This window comes from Erpetoichthys calabaricus, chromosome 13 (assembly GCF_900747795.2).
Source record: "Erpetoichthys calabaricus chromosome 13, fErpCal1.3, whole genome shotgun sequence".
NCBI classification, from domain to species: domain Eukaryota; kingdom Metazoa; phylum Chordata; class Cladistia; order Polypteriformes; family Polypteridae; genus Erpetoichthys; species Erpetoichthys calabaricus.
Genome location: NC_041406.2, coordinates 21,110,762 through 21,123,224, shown reverse-complemented (window position 1 = coordinate 21,123,224; position 12,463 = coordinate 21,110,762). Strand labels below are relative to the sequence as shown.

The window sequence follows — 12,463 nt, the reverse complement described above, 5'->3', positions numbered from 1 at the left end:
ATCAGTGCTCCTGATCATCTTACAAAAGTTACGTGCCGGGTCTCTCTGGTTCTACTTATCCAATACCCTGGGACTCTCCACCTGATTTATTGAACTTTCCTGGGCTAGTAAAGCGTGACACCAATATTCCAGGGGTCACGGAATGCAAAGATCGGCGGAGTGGTGGCTCTGAGGCTAGGGATCTGCGCTGGTATCCCGAAAGTTGCTGGTTCGAATCCTGTAAATGCCAATTGGGACTCTGCTCTGTTGGGCCCTTGACCTGCAATTGCTGAGCGCTTTGAGTAGTGATAAAAGTGCTATATAAATGCAAAGAATTATTATTATTACTATTACCTGTGTGACATTTCACAGTTAAATCACCCATCCAGCCCAGTCTCTCTTTAGAGCAGTGTTTCCCAACCTTAGTCCTGTTTCCCCCCCTGTGACTGCAGGTTTTTGATTCAACCAGATTCCTAATCAGTGACAACACCGGATAACACTGATCTCATTTAGTTAGCTGGGATTATTTTTCTTTTATTCTACATTCGGAAAAGCACAGCAGCATGATTTTTACAAGACATTTAGAAATATTTCTGCTTTTGCTCTAGATTTAAATGCTTAGCTCTCTTTTGTCGATTTCATTATATTTTGCCCTCTTTGTGCAGTTTTTCCCCTTCGTTGGATCTTAATTAAAAATGAGCAGAGCAGACACTCTGGCACACAACATGGAATAATCAAAGGCTGCAAGTATTTTAGCATCAGACCCACTAATTAGTAAATAATGGACTAATTAAACAATTAGAACACCTAGAAAAGTAGAATGAAAATATTGTTGAAAAGAAAAATACATTATTCCCATATAACTGCTTGGTACATACATACACATATCCAAACTTAGGTTTTCTAATTTCCATATTGTTCCCAAAACACAGAACTTGGGAAATGACACATCACTTAATTAGCCCAGGAGTCCAATTAAAAACTGAAGCTGGTTGGAACAAAAACTTGCAGCCACAGGGGGTCCCCTGGACCGAGGTTGGGAAACACTGCTTTAGAGTAATATGCTGGCTACTGCAATACAGTTTGGACCCTGTGATATCGTTCATTTACACTTAGGGCAATCATCTTTATGTGCACGCCACCAAATATACCAACAGGTCCAGGATAACCAACGTTCTGCAAGAACGCAGCTTGCTTTCATTTAACCACAGATGGAGTGGTGGAGAAATGTCTGCGTAGGACATGCCGTGTTGTAATTAGGTTAGTTGTGACATCCCCACATCATCGCAATTGCAAAGCTCCATTTTTCCCCGTGGCCAAAAGCGTAATGTTACCAACACTTTAATTTTGGCTGACAGGGCCTGCCGTTTTCTGCGTAGGTGACATTTATGCTTTGTTACGATCATTAGTCCATCTCTGTCGAAATCTTTTCACGAGTTTATGGTTGTCTCGCATTTTCAAAACATGCCACCGATCCCGGAATGTGTGTCGAGTTCTGCCTGAATGCTGACTTCTGGTGGCTCCAAGCGAGTCAGGACAGCTTACGAGCTCTCCTAAATCCAGGTGATAAACCCCTAAATTAAGAAAACTGATAAGGTGCTACTAAGAGAAGGGCCAAATCTGCGTCACTCTAAGACAGGGGTCCTCAATCACGGTCCTGGAGGGCTGCAGTGGCTGCAGGTTTTTGCTCCAACCCAATTGCTAAATAAGAAGCACTTGTTGCTCAAGTAACACTTCTGCTTCACTTTAGTTGTCTCGCTTGTTAAGATTTTGAACCCTTATTGTTTATTTCAGTCTTAAACAACTGCATTCTTGGTTTTTAATTACTCCTAATTAGCAATAATGTGCAAATGACAAAAGAGACCAGCATTTCTCCATTTAGCTTGTTACCATTTACACCTGTGTGTATTTTTCATGCTCTATTGGTGGGTTTAATTAAATACTTGGAAAGAAAAAGAGAAAACAGTGAAGGACTGAGAATTACTCATACATTTTAGCCTTCAAATCATTTGGATGATATCCTTAGAAAGGGGAAGAAAATCTAGGATATGAGAATTACCTGACAGAGATAAAGCATGAACGAGCCATAAAATTAAATTGGCAAGAATTGCTTTCTAATTAAGCAACCGGGTTAGAACAAAAGCCTGCAGATCCTCCAGGACTCCGATTGAGGACCCCTGCTCTAAGATTTTAAAGTCTCCGAGGGCCGGTTTTTATACTTTGAGACGCTTGATAAAGACGACACGGTTCGTCAAGATTTGGGATGTCCGATATAACACATTCCTGAAATCCATCCACTCGTACGTTATCATCTCTAGAGAGTCACACAAACTGAACAAAAGGTGAACTGTTCCCGGAGCGAAAAAGCACATACTGTCAATGGCGGCGGCCTGACTGCGCGGCTGTTGGATTGGGGATACTAAATTGTGTATAATCGGGTAGTGGATTTGCAAACTTTTAATTATTTTCGTAGCGTTTTGTCCGCTATGTCGACCTTCTTCATCAGGGAAAGCAGCAGTATACGCGCGTTCCCAGCTACTTTCTATCAGGGGACATATACTGCTTTCTTCATTACCGGAATAATTGTCTTATTGTAATTTTGTACTATTTTTTTTTCTGCACATGGAAAGTGGTCATCAAAATTTTGTTGTACGAAAGTATAATGACACATAAACTCACAAATTATCTCACAGTCGGTGTGGGGGTCTCTCTGAGAAAAACGTAAACAACCCGCACACAAAGTTGACTACATTCCATTGTGATTAAAACGCTACAGCACGTTTAAACAGCGAAATTGCAACTTTTACACAAATACTTCCTACTCAAAAGCGGATACTTACTTCGTTGGGAGAAACTTACAACGCTAAAGAAAATGAATAAGAACTAACAAAAAAGAATTGGAGACCTTCCCGACGCCACTAAATTTGTGGCTACATTCCCAAGTCTATTTTAAACATATACCATTTGCTGAATCTTTTCATAAAACTTAAGAGACATCCAGTTAAAAATAAATAAAAGGCCTCTTACCCTTTCGAAAAGCACCACACAACCACTACACCGTCACATTTGCCGCAGCAATCACCGGAAGTTAGAACTGAGCACTTCCGTTATATCCCTGCACACACGCATGAAGACGGGCGGAAACGAAAACAGATACAAATGGTTCCGGACATTTGACTTCTGTCTCCAATGTGTTCCCCATATTCACACTGTTATTACCGGTGGCTCAATGTTAGCACTGCTGCCTCACAATAAGTTAGACCAGGGTTTATATCCTGGGTCCTTCCTGCGTGGAGTTTGCATGTTCCCCCCGTGTCTGCGGGGCAGGAGGATTGGTGATGCTAAATTGTGTATATTTGGAGAGTTGTTCAACCTGTAAAATACTGGTGCCCCGTACAGGGTTTGTTCCTGCCTTGTGTCCTATGCTAGCTGGGATGGGCTCCAGCACCCCCCTGTTCAGGACTGAGGGGGTTAGAAAATGACTGACTGACTGTTACTATGGAAGATTATTTCTGCCAAATTTAAATGCAATCCAACCTGTTAACCACAATGAAATGTAATAAATATGCACGTGCTGCATTTAATGAGACCTGGGTTCGCTTCCCGGGTCCTCCCTGCGTGGAGTTTGCATGTTCTCCCCGTGTCTGCGTGGGTTTCCTCCGGGCGCTCCGGTTTCCTCCCACAGTCCAAAGACATGCTGGTTAGGTGGATTGGCGATTCTAAATTGGCCCTAGTGTGTGCTTGGTGTGTGGGTGTCTTTGTGTGTGTCCTGCGGTGGGTTGGCGCCCTGCCCGGGATTGGTTCCTGCCTTGTGCCCTGTGTTGGCTGGGATTGGCTCCAGCAGACCTCCGTGACTCTGTGTTCGGATTCAGCGGGTTGGAAAATGGATGGATGGATGCATTTAATGTAGTCATAATTAAAAACATATTGACCAAATGAATGATTTCTTTTCACTAGGGTGCACACTTTTCGTGTCGGTTTAAAACGCAATACAAAAGCAGTGTGCATTTTAATTCATGTTCACAGATCCCATGTCGTAACTAAAAGCAAAGCAAATGTATTGTATTTCACATTGCATTTCGATACAGGACCATGTGTTAATCGTGCCGTAACTGAATGTAATCAAATGACCAATCAGCATCAAAACGTGGGGCGAAGGGCGTCAACAACTGGGGTTAAGAGGTGGGCCAACAAGGGGCATATTCATCCAACACTAAAGACGGCAAACAGGAAGTTGATAAAGCAGGTGATCACAGTCTCATTGAACAGGTGGAAGTTGGCAATCTAAATGACAATTTCATTCTCTTCTGTGTTGAAAGAAGTCAGTCATTTTCTAACCTGCTTTGTCCTGAATAGGACCACAGGGGCACAGCATAGGGCACAAAGCAGAAACAAACCCCAGACAGGTGCCAGGGTGGAAACACACACACACATACACACACCCCAACCACACTACACACTTGAGGCCAGTTAAGCATCGCTGATCCACCTAACCTGCAGGTCTTTGGACTGTGGGAGGAAACTGGAGCACCAAGAGGAGAGTCACGCAGACACGAGGAGAACATGCAAACTCCATGCAGGGAGGACCTGGGACGTGAACCCTGGTCTACTACTGTGCCACCCTGTTGAAAGAAGTGAAAAACTATGTAATATGTGGTTATCACAGAGGGGAAAAAAAAAAAGAAATAACTCTGTGCTGCCATACTTTATATTCTTAGTTATTTAATGTAATGAGTTATTACATCTTTTCACTTGTGGTTACCTGTCCTATTACACTTGCTGAGCAAACAGGCCCAGGCCTAATGTGACTTAAGTTGACCTCTTTTGTAAGTCGCTTTGGATAAAAGCATCTGCTAAGCAAATAAATGTAAATGTAACTGAGTATTAATAAAAAGCTACAAACAAAACAAGCTCAGTCTCACCAACAAATGTTTCACCATATTCTGTATTTAGTTACTGCGGTGGGTTGGCACCCTGCCCAGGATTGGTTCCTGCTTTGTGCCCTGTGTTGGCTGGGATTGGCTCCAGTAGACCCCTGTGACCCTGTGTTCGGATTCAGCGGGTTGGAAAATGGATGGATGGATGCATTTAATGTAGTCATGATTAAAAACATATTGACCAAATGAATGATTTCTTTTCACTAGGGTGCACACTTTCATGTCGGTTTAAAACACAATACAAAAGCAGTGTGCATTTTAATTCATGTTCACAGATCCCATGTTGTAACTAAAAGCAAAGCAAACGTATTGTATTTCACATTGTATTTCGATACAGGACCACGTGTTAATCGTGCCGTAACTGAATGTAATCAAATGACCAATCAGCATCAAAATGTGGGGCGAAAGACGTCAACAACTGGGGTTAAGAGGTGGGCCAACAAGGGGCATGTTCATCCAACACTAAAGACGGCAAACAGGAAGTTGATAAAGCAGGTGATCACAGTCTCATTGAACAGGTGGAAGTTGGCAATCTAAATGACAATTTCATTCTCTTCTGTGTTGAAAGAAGTCAGTCATTTTCTAACCTGCTTTGTCCTGAATAGGACCACAGGGGCACAGCATAGGGCACAAAGCAGAAACAAACCCCAGACAGGTGCCAGGGTGGAAACACACACACACATACACACACCACAACCACACTACACACTTGAGGCCAGTTAAGCATCGCTGATCCACCTAACCTGCAGGTCTTTGGACTGTGGGAGGAAACTGGAGCACCAAGAGGAGAGTCACGCAGACACGAGGAGAACATGCAAACTCCATGCAGGGAGGACCTGGGACGTGAACCCTGGTCTACTACTGTGCCACCCTGTTGAAAGAAGTGAAAAACTATGTAATATGTGGTTATCACAGAGGGGGAAAAAAAAAGAAATAACTCTGTGCTGCCATACTTTATATTCTTAGTTATGTAATGTAATGAGTTATTACATCTTTTCACTTGTGGTTACCTGTCCTATTACACTTGCTGAACAAACAGGCCCAGGCCTAATGTGACTTAAGTTGACCTCTTTTGTAAGTCGCTTTGGATAAAAGCATCTGCTAAGCAAATAAATGTAAATGTAACTGAGTATTAATAAAAAGCTACAAACAAAACAAGCTCAGTCTCACCAACAAATGTTTCACCATATTCTGTATTTAGTTAAAACCGCTAGCAATTAATTTCTTGAAAATGTAACCACACAACTTGGCTTATTTTAACATGCAAAAAAAAAAAAAAAAAAGAAAAACTGTTGACATCTTAACATATGAGTAAACATTTTCAGCAAAAAACCTACAACATACTTTCGTCCTTTCAGTTAATCACTCCACATGACACATTGAGAACGTTATGCTCGCCGACCAGAACACAGAAATGCTTAGAAGTGACATGCCATCCATCCGAAATGTTGATGCCCCTTGCCCCACCTCTTGATGATGATGATTGGTCATTTGATTACATTCAGTTCTGGCACAAATAAGGGGTGGTTTTGAATCGAAATGTAATACACATGGAGATGCTGCTAAGCAAAATGCAACAGATCTGCTTTGCTTTTAGTTACAACACGTGACATATAGACAGCCCTTAAAATGTAATATGCTTTTGTATTTCATTTTAAACTAATATGAAAATTGTGTGCCATAGTGAAAAACAATCAATCATTAGGTTGATAAGTTTTAAATAATGACATAATAAAACCGTGGCTGTATTATTGTGGAATTTGTGAGACATACGAGGTATGTTTACTAAGTTCATCTACTCCCATCCTTGAAGATTAACACACACACATTCATACAGCGAGCCCAGCCAGAGAAAGCAGTGCCAATTGCCAGCCACTCCGCAATATTCTGCACAGGATTCTCAACATAAGGGTAGTGGCATAGCTAGGGGCGGGTGGAGGAGGCGGTCTGCCCAGGGTGGCACATTTTTGGGGGTGGCATTATTGGCCAAAAGGCTCAGTACAATTTAAATGACATTCTGATATCCTCTGATGAAGGAAACTCATCTGTAATTATGTTGTTGGACTTAAGTGCAGCATTTGACACCATCGACCATTCTATTTTACTGCACAGGCTAGAAAATGATGTTGGGCTTACAGGCACCGTGCTCGCTTGGTTTAGTTCTTACTTATCAAATCGATTCCAATATGTACAGAAATGTGCTGACAGTACTCCATCATTATACACAGAAGTTCAATATGGTGTCCCGCAGGGCTCAGTACTGGGACCTTTACTGTTTTCACTGTACATGCTTCCACTGGGATCTATCATTAGGAAACATAATGTTAATTTTCACTCGTATGCAGATGACACCCAGTTATACCTTTCATTTAAATCAAATGAAGTTTCTCCAATGTGGTCTTTAATTAGTTGTGTTAGTGAATTAAAGGAGTGGATGAATAAGAACTACTTGTCTTTAAATACAGATAAAACAGAGATGTTAATTGTTGGAGGGAATGATGCTGATCACAATAATATTTTGTCATCATTTAACTCAATGGGAATCCCAGTCAATTTTACTGAATCAGCCCGCAATCTAGGAGTTATCTTTGACTCTAGCATGTCATTTAAAGCGCATATTACAAAGTTGTCCAAAACATGTTTCTTCCATCTTAAAAATGTTAGGAAATTAAGGCGCTTTTTAAATAAACAGGATTCTGAGAAACTAATTCATGCATTTATCTCTAGTAGGATTGACTACTGCAATGCGGTGTTCACTGGATGTTCAAACTGTTCTTTATACAGCCTCCAGTTAATCCAAAATGCGGCTGCGAGAATTATTACAAGAACAAGAAAATACGAACACATAACTCCAGTTCTTAAATCCTTACACTGGCTCCCGGTTAAGTTCAGGGCAGATTTCAAAATCCTTCTTTTAACATATAAATCATTAAATGGTCGAGGTCCGGCTTACTTGTCTGAACTTATCATGACTTACAAACCAGAGCGCACATTAAGATCTCAAGATGCCGGTCTGCTTATGATTCCAAGGATTAATAAAATAACAGTGGGGGGTCGAGCTTTTAGTTACAGGGCCCCTAAACTGTGGAATGGTCTGCCTGCTACTATAAGAGATGCCCCTTCGGTCTCAGCTTTTAAATCCCGGCTGAAGACTCACTACTTCAGTTTAGCATATCCTGACTAGAGCTGCTGATTAACTGTACAGACTGCATCTCTGTTGTTAGTCATTAGCACTTAAACATAAGTAACATGACAGTTATAATTGGATACTAACCCTCACTTATTCTGTTTTTCTTCTCGGTACTCAAATGTGGCACTTGGTGCCACGGCCCACCTGCCAAGTTGTTTTGCCTGCCTAAGGAAAAGTCATCCCAGATGGAGGATCGCAGGAATCGTGGGAGAGAGGGGTCCTTTCATCGGATTGGCTGGCCCAGCACTGTTTCAGCTGTGGAATGGCCAAATGGGGGAGGCAGCTTGAAGGATGAGGTCTCCAGGACTCTATACAAATACAAATCTTATTATGGGATATATCATCTACTGTTAAATTCTGCTCTGTACTTCTAAAATTTATATATATATATATTTTTTATTTCTTACTATATTGAGAAATTGTTCTGTGTACTGTACTGTATTGTATTGACCCCCTTCTTTTGACACCCACTGCACGCCCAATCTACCTGGAAAGGGGTCTCTCTCTGAACTGCCTTTCCCAAGGTTTCTTCCATTTTTCCCTACTAGGTTTTTTGGGAGTTTTTCCTTGTCTTCTTAGAGAGTCAAGGCTGGGGGGCTGTCAAGAGGCAGGGCCTGTTAAAGCCCATTGCGGCACTTCCTGTGTGATTTTGGGCTATACAAAAATAAACTGTATTGTATTGTATTGTAATTTGTGTGTAAGCAGCAGGGTTCGGAAACTTATCACTCATGAATGAAAAAAGTAAAATCCACAAATGCTTCAAAAATCATTTTCAGACTGTCCTTCTGTGACAGCATCAGACGAAGCAGTTGAAATTTATGAGGCAATAACAAAAATAAACCTAAACATTATAATGATAATAATTTCTAGGAAGATAACTAATTTACAATTTATAATTTTGTTTCGTTATCAATCCGAATGTGTTCTTGTTTTTGCAGAAAACATCCCCACCTATCACTTGTACACTACACTGGTTCTAGTTTTCGCAGCGTAATTATATTAAACTAATAATTAGGACACGGCTTATCAGTGTGTCTATACTAAATTCTTGTCTAGTTGATGCTTATAAATAATTATATGTGAAAAATTATTGCTATTTCCCTATATATGAAAAAATGTATGCAAAATGTATCTTAATTTTTCTCTATACGTCATTTTAATATTCTATTTAAATTTAAATAGGTTAACATATTCAGATATGTTGGAGGGTGGCAAATTGAAGCACCGTCCCGAGTGGCATGGACTCGAGCTACGCCACTGCATAAGGGACTCACTTATCACCAGCGCTGACAAGCATGCAGTTGTCCTGATGACACACATAAAAGTTTGACTCTTTTCGTTATATGTCACTTACCAACCAAACAATGTCTTCCTTTTACTGCAGTTGTTCTAATTATTGAGCAGCAACCTTCCCCACACTAGGTGCCATTTTATTATTTCAGTCACTATAGATAAAAGACAAAGTATAGAAAACATAAAAGCAATGTGGCATTTATTAACATATAACAATAACAAGTTCAGGGAAATATAGTAGAAAATAAAACAGATAGCAAAAGGGTGGATAGAGTCTTTGAAAAGCTTACTGAAAATCAGAAATGTCGAGGAGTGGATGTTGTCCTGGGCGGCTGTTGGTTTAGCAGCCAGTGTTATTCATAGATTACCTCCTCTGTGACACGTACCTCAATCTCTGATGTCGCTTCCTCTGTCGTTGCCCTTCTGTTTTCACTTACTTTGATTCCTTGGATGAGCCATATTTATGTTAAAATGCACATATGGGGTTTCAGGACATGTGATATTTTATAATTCTTTTTTTTTTTTTTTAACATTTATATAGCACTGTTTGGGCGGCACGGTGGCGCAGTGGTAGCGCTGCTGCCTCGCAGTTAGGAGACCCGGGTTCGCTTCCCGGGTCCTCCCTGCGTGGAGTTTGCATGTTCTCCCCGTGTCGGCGTGAGTTTCCTCCCACAGTCCAAAGACATGCAGGTTAGGTGGATTGGTGATTCTAAATTGGCCCTAGTGTGTGCTTGGTGTGTGGGTGTGTTTGTGTGTGTCCTGCGGTGGGTTGGCACCCTGCCCGGGATTGTTTCCTGCCTTGTGCCCTGTGTTGGCTGGGATTGGCTCCAGCAGACCCCCGTGACCCTGTGTTCGGATTCAGCGGGTTGGATAATGGATGGATGGATAGCACTTTTCTCACTACTCAAACGCTCTCCACACAGGGAGGACCCGGGAAGCAAACCCACAATCTCCTTACTGTGCCACCTGTGAGGATATACAGTACATTTCTACATTTGATAGGCTGTCTTATCCTTGAGATTACTGACTCTGCTCAAAGCCTTTTTACACACCTTGTATTTTTCTTTCCCAGGTTATCCACTAATTGAAACCAGGTTGTGGTTTTTAATTATTTTCTGTTCTTGGGTTATAAAGGAGTTGAGACAGCTGCAGTTATAAATCGACTGAAACGGATGCATTATGTGAATTTCCCATTGGGATTAATAAAGTATCTATCTATCTATCTATCTATCTATCTATCTATCTATCTATCTATCTATCTATCTATCTATCTATCTATCTATCTATCTTAAAGTTATGAATTACTGCTGCAATACAAAAAGAATGTACAAAAAAGGATGCTTGCAATGCCTGTCATTAAAGTCCTGTAAATTCAGGTTATCCTGGTTTTTTTGAGTAAAAAATTAAAAATTAATATAGCATATATACTCACGGATAAGTCTGGACTTGATATCACTGTATAATTTCTGGTATTTATAATGTCGGTCATATAAGTCGAATGCTGAAAACTCACGCTATTGGTCCAAGAGATTATGATATGCTAACGCCCACCTGACAGAGTAACCATGGAGCACACGGCCTTTTTTACTATGTATTGTGCCTACATGACCACATGGTGTGACGATGCGGGCTCGGCTCCATGCTCCCATCATCTGTCCGGGAGCCCTTAGACCCTACACCATCGGTAATGTTACCGATGAGCTTAGCAGTGAGGCACAACGTAGCAAGGGGATGGTGCAAAAGTGCAAGGTGCTTTTATTTAAAATAATCAACAAAAACAAGGTGTTCAAAATAAAGTGCAGTGCATTCAAAAACATCTTCAAATAAATAATCCATAAAAACAGTTGTGAAACGTGGAGGTTAAAAAAAACAAATAGAAAAATCTTCTAAAAACAATGAGGTTAAAACAGCACAGGAAGCAATCCTTTAAAAACACAAAGCCCAGCGTCTTCTTTTTACCATTGTGGCTCCCCTGCTACTTCCATCTGGGCTACTCAACAGGAGAGTCGCCTACCTGCAGGAACAGCTGCCTTTCACTCTGGTCTGGTAGCCCTCCGATCCCTGGCTACGTTGGGCTCCAAACCGGACCGAGACTTGGGTTATTTCCCCAGCGGCCAAGGTGCTCATGCTGGGGCTAAACCAGCCCAAAGCCTCCTCGACTCCCGCTCCTTTCGACGGTCAGTCGTCTCCTCTACTGGTCACTCCAGCTCCTTAATCGCTCAGCTGGAGCGACCGCTTCCTTCAGCCCCACCGAGTGTCGGCCAAACACTCCCCTGGTGGGCTCACCTCCCAGCTGCTTGCTTTGTCTCATTCGGCCTGCTCTCGCTCGCTCGCTCACTCTCCTTCTCCCTCACACCGGCTCTCTCCACCTGCTTCCTGCCTTCTCTTGCTAACTCCCGTTCTCTTCTTTCTTTCCTTTTCTTTTTTCTCTCCCTAACCGACTTGCGCTTCTATTTTATTAAGAGGGCATGGCAGCTGTAGCAAATTAGCAGTCCCAGGAACAATCACGGATGCGGGCGGTCTCCCACCTGTGCACTTAGATGAGAAACGCACACACCGCAAATCGCCCTGAGAACTGCTTCAGCCACACAACCACCACGCCCTCTCACTAAGCCGCGAGCGCGGTGATTATTTATTTTAACTGGCCTTTAATGGGAGCTCGGGACCTGCTAGACCACACATGGTAATACACAAACTATTCTGAAGTGACGTTTGCACTTATTGTGCATGGTGGCGCGGTGGTATCGCTGCTGCCTTGCAGTAAGGAGTCTGCGTGGAGTCTGCATGTTCTCCCTGCATCTGCATGGGTTTCCTCCCACAGTCCAAAGACATGCAGGTTAGGTGCATTGGCGATCCTAAATTGTCCCTAGTGTGTGCTTGGTGTGTGTGTGCCCTGCGGTGAGCTGGAGCCCTGCCTGGGATTTGTTCCTGCCTTGCGCCCAGTTTGAAGTAGCGAAAGAAATTGGTAACTGCACTGCTGCAACAAAAGTCAATGCGTCTGAGAACCTGATGTGAGATTGAAGGAGGCAAGAAGATGTAAAAAAAAAAAAAATGAAGTGTCGCA

The 12,463-nt window shown here is 42.1% G+C and overlaps 1 protein-coding gene across 2 annotated transcripts in view; it reads right to left on the bottom strand.

Annotated features, from left to right (window-relative positions):
• The window catches only part of LOC114664027 (uncharacterized), a 50,318-nt gene extending 47,237 nt beyond the window's left edge, over window positions 1-3,081 (bottom strand). For both annotated transcript variants that reach the window (XM_028818000.2, XM_028817999.2), the window contains exon 1: window positions 3,007-3,081. The gene's annotated coding sequence lies outside the window, so the exon portion shown is untranslated. The remainder of the gene's footprint in view (window positions 1-3,006) is intronic.
• Between the last annotated feature and the right edge of the window lie 9,382 nt (window positions 3,082-12,463).